This window comes from Rutidosis leptorrhynchoides, chromosome 3, assembly GCF_046630445.1.
Source record: "Rutidosis leptorrhynchoides isolate AG116_Rl617_1_P2 chromosome 3, CSIRO_AGI_Rlap_v1, whole genome shotgun sequence".
Lineage (NCBI taxonomy): Eukaryota > Viridiplantae > Streptophyta > Magnoliopsida > Asterales > Asteraceae > Rutidosis > Rutidosis leptorrhynchoides.
Window position 1 is genome coordinate 252,822,535 of NC_092335.1, and position 7,677 is coordinate 252,830,211.

Genomic DNA, 7,677 nt, shown 5'->3' on the forward strand with positions numbered 1-7,677 from the left:
AGGTTTTCCAAGTTCATTTTGCTAATTCCGGAAGTTATCTTTGTTGTTATTCCCGGACTAAAGGGGTATTTTGAATCAATTACAATTTTAATCCCTTGTTTTAATATTGTTTTCAAGTTTGGTTAATGGTGTTTAAATAAAACTAGTAAAACGGGCCCGCGCGATGCCGCGGGGCCTTTGGGCTGCGTGTTCATAGTTAACGGAGCAATATGTATTTACAGAAGTAAAAACATTTTGCTACGGGTGTTTTTAGATACACGTAGTTAGTACCTAGGTGTGTATATGTATTGACACAAATTCGAGGTATTTAGCTTTTTTTAGAAGTGTCCGTTTCGCGTATAGTTAGTCCCGTTGTGTTCGTAAGATTCTTTTGAGTTGAACGGTGGGCTCAACAAATTTAACGCGAGGCGAGCGGAAAGATATGTCCCGTTGAAAATATGGGTGAAGTTTGTTTAAGTTTTTTAAATAAAATAATAAGTTTCATTTTGCACCCCTGATTTGAGGGATAAATGTGAAAGTTGGATAAAGTTTGGGGGGTGTTTGGTTTTTTTCCTCCTTTTTTCGCTGATGTCGTTTTTGCCCGAATTTGGGCTGGGGTGGGGGCTAAACGACCAAACTCCTCGTGGAGTTTAGTATATAAGGGTAATTAGCAAGAGCTTGTAGTTAGAGCTTATTTTTGAAATTGATAATTGGAGCTTATTATTTTTTATAAGTGTTTACTAAACTAGTTGGAGCTTATTTTACAATTCATAAACTCTACTTTTTTTCATAAGCTATTATAAGTAGCTTCTTTCTTTTTATTAAAAACTTATTATTTTCATACACTCTACTTTCTATGTCTACCAAATAAAGCTTATGGTTGGAGATTGTTGGCATTCCGTCACTTTGTCCATCGGAAGACAACGCTAAGAGTGTAGGCAAACTATTTGGTGAAGTCTTGGAAGTAGCAAATTCCCCTTCTTTGGGTTGCTTGAGAATCAGGTGGGTAAGAATATTAATCGTTAGAAGGTTGATGGTGTAGTCGTTAAGCCAATAATAAACTCGCAAAGGTAAATCAATGGCCAAGTAGTTCATTTAGTCTTTGCTCCGTTCTTTTATTTTTGGGTTGTTACGTTTTATCATTGATTATTGTTTAGATTGGTGCGGTTCTTAGAGCTTGACTGCTATTCGATTGGTTTAGTTGTTGTCGGGGTTGTTTCGACGACTCGATAGCTCAAGACTCGGGTTTAGTTAGCTTCTGCTCGTAGTTTTAGTATAGGGTTATTTAATGCCCCCGAGCCTTGAAGTGATCATGTTGTCGGATGTATTTTTGTTTGCCTTCTTCATCTTCTGATGAGAAGGTTTTGTATTAATGTTATCGTTATGTTTGCCACAAAAAATTTCACAAAGAGAAGGTTAAACCACTTGAGCTGTGCTCAAGTGGCAACCAGGACTCCTAGTGAAGTCATAGGTCTCAGGTTCAATCCTTGGCAATGTCCTCTTGAGCTTAATTAGAGATTTACAGTAAGGTTCTTTACCCGGCATCGGGGTGACGCTTGGGTTTTCGATGTTCGAAGTTTACTTGCTATGGAGGAGTCAATATGTTCGTTCATATGGGGGTTCCTCGTCACCATAAAAAAAGAGAAGGTTACAGCTATCTCAATAGGTATGCAAGTTTAGGGGTTTACCTGCAATTTCATCAAACAAATATCACAGATTTACGGGTCAAATTTTACACGACGTGTGTATTATGTATCCATCACCCACCCACGACACGTCAACGGGTACAAAATTTCACCCGTTCCGTACCCACGGGTAAACTTGTTTGAACTTATCCGCCCATCATGGATACGGATACCAGCGTGTCGTGGTTTTCCGCCCATTGCCATACTTAAGATTAACAAGTCACAATAATAAACTACCAAAGTAATTCCCATAAATCATTTTAAAGAGTTAGAATATCTTAGTTTAAACATGATAATAATAAAACAATAATGATAATACATTACAAGTCATATGAATTTGGATTACAAAATTCGTTATCATAACTATATATTTTAAATTTATAAATCTGTTTAGGTCAAAAACATTGAATTTCTCTTATACTCCATTGATTTTAGTTTTTAGATTATTAACTCAAGTAAAGCAAAAGACATCATTCTATGATCAGATGAGAGATCCTAATTGTGATCAACCATCATTAAAAATCTAAAATCCCGTCAACAGAGTATTAGACCAATCATAGACACAATCAGGCACTTGACACCCACTCGAATTGTGAGACATGTCATCCACACTGCTCAAGATATAAAGTTAATCCCATACAAATAAAGTTACAAGCCAGTCCTTACTCGCTTAAAACAATGACTTAACTGTGACAATACAATTCACATTGACATAAATACTTGCATTGAACCACTCTCATGTTTACCCATTTTGACACATTAGAATCTGCTGTAGTTTCTATTCCAGAATTTAGGCATTCTTGGTTGAAAATATGGTGGCCGCTGAAAAACGAGCGATGCAGCTGTTATCAGAATCCCGGCAGTTAGAGCCCATATCACATATTCCTTGTTGTTTGTTTCATGATCAAAATAGTGAAGCAAATATTTGTCTCCTTGAAATTCTCTCTCCTCTTTTAGCCTGTTTTCATTCTGGATTCACAAAATCCCAATTTCAAGAAAATAATTTGATTGTAAAACTTGAGGTAGCAATTATAACCCATAAAGACTGATTTGGGTTAATCTTTACATCAAACGAATTAAGTTAAGAGGATCTAACCAAATGGGAAATGGACTATACTGGTTAAATTTAAAGTGCATTCAGTATAAAAGGATCCTAAATCAGTTAACTAGATAGTTAGATTATTATTGGTTTAACATAATTTTATCATCAAATTTATCACATTAATTAGCTATCAAAATGTAACTAGAAAGGTAACGTTGCCCAACATGACCAACCCGGCCATTTAGCCACCTTCTCCTAAAAAAAAGCAGTTGAAGAAGGTTAAGAGGAACAAAACAAACCTTGAGAAACATTTCAAAAGGAGCATAGAATATCGATTCAACTTCATCCGCATTTGGAACTGGATTGAACGCTCTCTTATCCCATAGTATGCCGATCACTGGAACAACAGTCACTTGTCTCTGCCATTACAAATGTGTAACAGTTGAAAAAAAAAAATTTCGAGCTTAACATCAACCTTTCATCCTTGCAATTGGTAACCCAAACTACACTTCAGTTATCATATTCTAACAATATATTTATACCTTGGTAACAAACGGTTCAAGAAAAGTAACGACATCTACAAGAGCAGGAGCTAAACAACGCTGTTCGAATATCATCCGTATCAACTTCATCCGTTCTACCTCCCGGTAACGACACTTCCCCTGAAAAAAAAACTCAATTCAACTTCATCTAGACATTTTATCGAACACCTAAAGTATATCACTTTATATATCAGAGTAAGATGACAGCTTTGATGATCGTTTAGTTAGAATAACATAGATATCATCTTCTTCCTCATATAAACAAATCAGAACTGCAGCTCGGTTGGATCTTTTGATTCTTACAGATTCAGCATTTGTGGAAAGATCATGTGCAAAGTTGTTTGATTGACGAAAACGGTGGTGCAAATCTTGTAGTTTTTGTGATTTTGTGAAGTTATTGGAATCCATGAATAATAATAAGAATATAAGATTTCACAACCCAATTGCTAGAATTTATAGTTTGTTAATCACTGTTGACAAGTTATACGGAGTATAGGTTAGCAGTTGACAAGTTTGTTAGTGACAACTCGCAAGCTGAAACCAACTGTCTAACAACCCATGTTCATCGATACTGAAATTTCATTACTCTTTAATCACATTTCCTGTTTTGTACGTTACCGGTATAAAATTGAATGACCCGTGAAATCAAGGTTCGTTTAAACGAAATAGTAATATGTTTTAGATATTAAGTGAATGTAAAGCATTTTAGTTTAATAATCCGTGGAACCACGGATTTCGATTAAGAAACTTTTCGTTGTTTTTACAAACATAGTGATGTATTTAACTTGGTCAGAGTAAATGAACTACATTTATTCTTTCACCACACTCATAAAATTTTCATCACAATTATATAAATTTCATAAAGAGAACTCATATTTAAATAATAATAATAATAATAATAATAATAATAATAATAATAATAATAATAATAATAATAATAATAATAATAATAATAATAATAATAATAATAATAATAATAATAATAATAATAATAATAATAATAATCCCTTCTATACATTATATTAAAGTCATAATAGAGATGCATTTAAAATTTTTCACTAATCTCAACCATTAGATCAAGATATTTACAACCACCTACCCATTCTCTAAACCTTTGGATTTAATTATAACTCAATAAGTACACTCCTAAAAATTTTCTTTCGATATTATCCCTACATTAATAAAAACACGGGCTATGAACAACATAAATAAAAGTCGACACCTACAATCACCTCATTTAATCGACACCTACAATCACTCGCCTACACCTACAATCACTGGAAACAACATAAGGAAAAGTCGTATTCCAGCAGCTTATGTGCAGGACTCTCATCTGTTCAATCATCTTCAATCGCATTCACAGGTTAGTTGTTATTAATTGTCGTTTCAACGCTATTCATTGGTTGTTAACAACAAATTTGATCAATCGCTATTACAAATTTAGGGTTAGTTGTCTTTACGGTATATGCTAGATTAGGTGTGAAAATTGGCGTTTTTATAATTGTTGTTTTTTGGTGTAAAAGATTTAGGTTAATCATAGGTCTGTAGTACACATAATTAGGACTCGAATTAACATTTTAATTGGAACTCAAAACCAATTAGGCTTAAAAGATTTAGGTTAATTAATATGAGTTTTATTGACCTAAATCGTCGCTTATGATGACCGCATTTACTATGAGTTTAAAGTTTGAAAATTTGCTCTTGATTTCAATGGTGTATGAACTCCATTTCACTTAATATTTATATTATATAATTTTTTTTTTCGATCTTAGGGTTTCAGGGTTACAATAACAGAGTTTTGTTGTCTTTTTTCAAGTCAGCGCATAAACTTTGAAACAAAAATTCAATCACTTTTATTAGCAAATAGCTATGAATCCATCATTGCCGCACTTTGGGAGAGCTTTGACACATATTCAGATGGTATCGTACTATTGACAAGCTCTTACTTTATTTTATTTTTGCTATCTGTACAATCATAGTCAGTATAGGTAAGATTAATTTTTTTTGTTCTTTTACATGTGTCCTGAATTTGGATAAATTGTGAAAATGCAGAAAGGATTGAAAATATTGATGTGCTTCTTGAAAGTTCCTTAAGATGGTCCCTGAAGAACCTTCACACGTGCAGTTGCAGTTGTTGGCTGCAACATTCAAATGGGAAGGGAATGTAGAAGAGGTTATCTTCATAAGTTTGGGAACTTAAAGGCAAAATTTAGGTGTATTAAGAGCTAGGATGTGGTTGGGAATTAGGGGTCAAAATGGGTCATATTGACTAATATGGTACATTTTGACATGGTTAATACTCAAGGTATTATCAACTTTAATGAGGCTTGGTTGAGGTCATTTTACCCTTATTAATGTTTATGTTATTTTAGTGCTTATGTATGTTTTGTTATCATAGTTGATATATGAATTATCATCATAGTTGATGGTAGTCGTCCTCATTTTTTTTTCTTCCCTTTGAATTGCAGTCTATTTCCCTGGCAAGAAATAATCAAAAGGCGTGAGCTTTGTATCTTTCAGTAATACGCTCTTCAACACAATTCTTAAGGTTAGATAAAAAGGTAATTTTGAGCCTAACAATAAGTTAATGTTAGGCGTTGTAATTTTTTTATAATTCCTGGGGAAAAAACATCTTATATTCTGTACAAATTATGAGATCAAGGCTGTCTATTTGACGTATATCTGATATGGGAAAAGCTTTGAAGAGATATTCTTTTATTGATGTTCATTATGTTATAAAAAATTATTCGTTGAACTATTTAGTATATGGTGACATGTAGGTTTCTCAGTTTGCCTGTTAGAGTTTTGAAACTAACTGAATATAAACATGCTATATCCTACAAAATCGTCATGCTTAATTGGTTGCAAAGTTTCCAAACAAAAGACTTTAACTGGTAATACGGTTACTTCAACATCTAATCTCAACCATTAGATTAAGAAAGTTACTCTCGGTTACCCCTAATCTCAACCATTCATTTGATTATAAGCTTATAATCCAACCACTATCCAATATATTCCATTACTAACCTTCAAAAACAAGGGATGGGATAACAATATTGCCAAAACCCCTAAAGTCATATCACCATTTTTATCGAACCAAAACCCTAAAACACTTCTTCATCATCCATCAAACCAAATCCCTAGCTTCGTATTCACATGAAAAATTACACAATTTAATCGCAGAAATCAGCTGGCATTAATCGCGGGTGAGTATTTTTGATATATGTGTAAATCGAGAGCATCATGAAGATCAGGTCTGCTGTTTAACTTATTTTAGGGATTTGGTTCGATGGATGATGAAGATCAGGTCTGCTCTTTGCAATCCTATCACTACACAAATCTATTCTTTTTCTACCCCTAAAAAATCAAACACGGGTAAACAAAATTTCATAAACAAAAAGCTACTGCGATCATTCATCAAATCAAAACCCCATCGTCGGTTTCCCTAAAACAATTTCACAGTGCAATTTCATAAATCAGGTTACATTAATCGCGTGTGAGTTTCTCTGATTTAAGGCTTCGATAATTAGGTTTCTCATAGATGTTCATTGATTTTGTGCTTCTATTATTAGGATGATAGTCAACTATGAATTTTGTTTCAATATTGTACATGTTAAAAGGACATAAGTTAAATCTGTATTTAAACGTGGGTTGAAGCATTTTGCTACTCATCCTGAGATCAGGCACACAACAAAAAAACTTATTGATGCTCATAAATAAAGTTTCAAGGTAGGGTATTAGATATTGGTTTTTTATTTTCATGAGTTTTAGAAATCCAGGGTTTGTTGTTTCAGTTTTAGTTGTTGTTCGAGCTTTTTTTATAGAGATGAGACTAATGAAAATTTGATGAAGTGGGTTTAGTAGTATGATTTTCATCGCTGGTATGTTTTCCTATTTAACACATGTATTCGGATCCTCAGTTCAAACACACGCATTAGGGCTAAATCTCTCATGATGCCTGCTTCTACATGCATCATCTTCAAAATCAAAGGCAATAATCACTATCGAACAAGGTTAGCGGGTTGATTTCCATCATCAATCGTTGTTGTAGCATAATCAGTATCGAACAAGGTTAGGGTTTTATTGTACATAAATGTATTCATATATCAAAAGTGAAGTTAGGGTTCTTTGTTCATGCTTTTGATTTTTTGCTTTTGTCGTTGATTTAGTGTGCACCGTCCTCTACTTCCTATGTGTTTTTCGCTGGTTGAAGTCTGGATATAAAGGTAATTGGTTCAAGTTATTAAACAATGTTAAGTAGAGTCTTTGAAGGATATTGTGTTTTATTATTTAAATTCTTGATCGGATATTGTGTTTTATTATATATAAATCGATTATATAACGTGCATCATGAACTAAATTATTGTGGTGTTATCAACTATGGAAAGACCAGTTGGTCCACATGTTATGCAGCTTCTATTTGAGGGTA

General features: G+C 33.5%; 1 pseudogene; it reads right to left on the minus strand.

The window, feature by feature from the left end:
* Positions 1–2,423: 2,423 nt before the first annotated feature.
* On the minus strand, positions 2,424–3,656 carry LOC139897359 (nudix hydrolase 15, mitochondrial-like; annotated as a pseudogene).
* Between the last annotated feature and the right edge of the window lie 4,021 nt (positions 3,657–7,677).